The sequence below is a fragment of the Thalia democratica genome, chromosome 6, assembly GCF_965202585.1.
Source record: "Thalia democratica chromosome 6, ktThaDemo2.hap1.1, whole genome shotgun sequence".
In the NCBI taxonomy this organism is placed as follows: Eukaryota; Metazoa; Chordata; class Thaliacea; order Salpida; family Salpidae; genus Thalia; species Thalia democratica.
Window position 1 is genome coordinate 59,339,191 of NC_139170.1, and position 1,483 is coordinate 59,340,673.

Here is a 1,483-nt window from a genome sequence, read left to right on the forward strand (position 1 = left end):
AAAGAATATAGAAATATTTGATAAAATCAAGTTTAACTTAATCTAAGTGTATCTCCTTTTTTAATTTCTGATAAGTAATAAGAGGTACTTATACTTCATTAGTTTACTTAATATCTAAATTTCAACTATGCAAAGTAAACAACACTTAATTTCATTAGATCACTTATATTTGCAAGTTTTATAACTATAAATTTCCTTTATCACACCCACACATTGATTAATGTTGTCATTAAATTTTGAAAAAGTTGATATCTATCAGTCGTCTCCGTGGCGCAATGGATAGCGCGCTGGACTTCTAATCCAGAGGTTCCGGGTTCGAGTCCCGGCGGAGATGCATTTTTGATTTGATGTTTATATAAAATCTTTTATGAAGTTTATCATTATGGAATTTAGTTTCCGTAGTATTAAGATTTGTTGTACATACTTATTAATATTTTATAATAAAATTATTTATGTTACGAAAAAACTCATGACGTTTTATATTAAACATTTTTTGCATAACAAACTATCTTATTAATTTAAACTGTACCAAAAGTGAAAACATTAAAAACAAAACTATGAATATAAAAAGTTTATAATAATTATAAATAAACTATTCCAAACTTAGACTTTGAATTTATTCAAATAACTAAACAAAACGAACTATTAGTCTGACAAAGTATACTGCGAAATAGAAAATATCTATTTTCCGTCGCTAAACTTAGTTTAAAAAACAAAGTCTAAAAAATATTAAAAATTAGGATAAAATAACGAGATTTAGAACAATAAAAACGTCATGAGGTTCAAGTGAACCTGTACGTTTAATAGACCAAAATATACAAAAAATTAAATGTTGTTGCTTGTTAGTATAGTGTCTAGATGAACTTAAAAATGCAGGTTCTCGGTTTGAATTTTTCAAATGTTTTATTATTGTTTAAACGTAAGTAGGTGTAGTTTTTTTTCTTTGAAAATTTATAAAGACTTTTGAAGACATGGCTATAATAGTTTTTAGAGCATAAAAATGCTTAGAAGTTTTTAAATTCTTTTCTTATAACTTAAACTTTTTTTACAAACAAAAAGAAGTTTTTATCAATCTTTATAATTAAGTTGCTTTTAAAGATTTTCTGGAAAGTCAAAAATTACTTACGTGAAACATTAAATGCAAAACAACTTCTTTACATGAATTAGTGAGAAATAATTCACATAAAGTAATAAAAATCCTATTACTAAGTAAACTGTTCATTACATTTAGTTTGATTATATTAACTGACATTTCTAACTTACTGCTGTATTATACAACACTACTATATTAAAAGAGCTTTAAACTCTTTTATGATCTAAATCTATCAAAAAAAAACTTATGAATAAAAACTGGAAGGAGCTCAAATAAGTGGTGTGAATTCAGTTTTTTTCTCAACCCATAACCATTATGATCATGCAGGAACCGGATTTGAAAATGAAATATTTGGCCAGATCCGGATCTTGGATCTGGTGTATCGTATAG

General features: G+C 25.8%; 1 non-coding gene across 1 annotated transcript; it reads left to right on the forward strand.

Moving 5' to 3' along the window:
• Positions 1–261: 261 nt before the first annotated feature.
• On the forward strand, positions 262–334 carry Trnar-ucu (transfer RNA arginine (anticodon UCU)). Its single transcript has one exon. It is a non-coding gene; the product is annotated as a tRNA-Arg (tRNA).
• Positions 335–1,483: the final 1,149 nt, after the last annotated feature.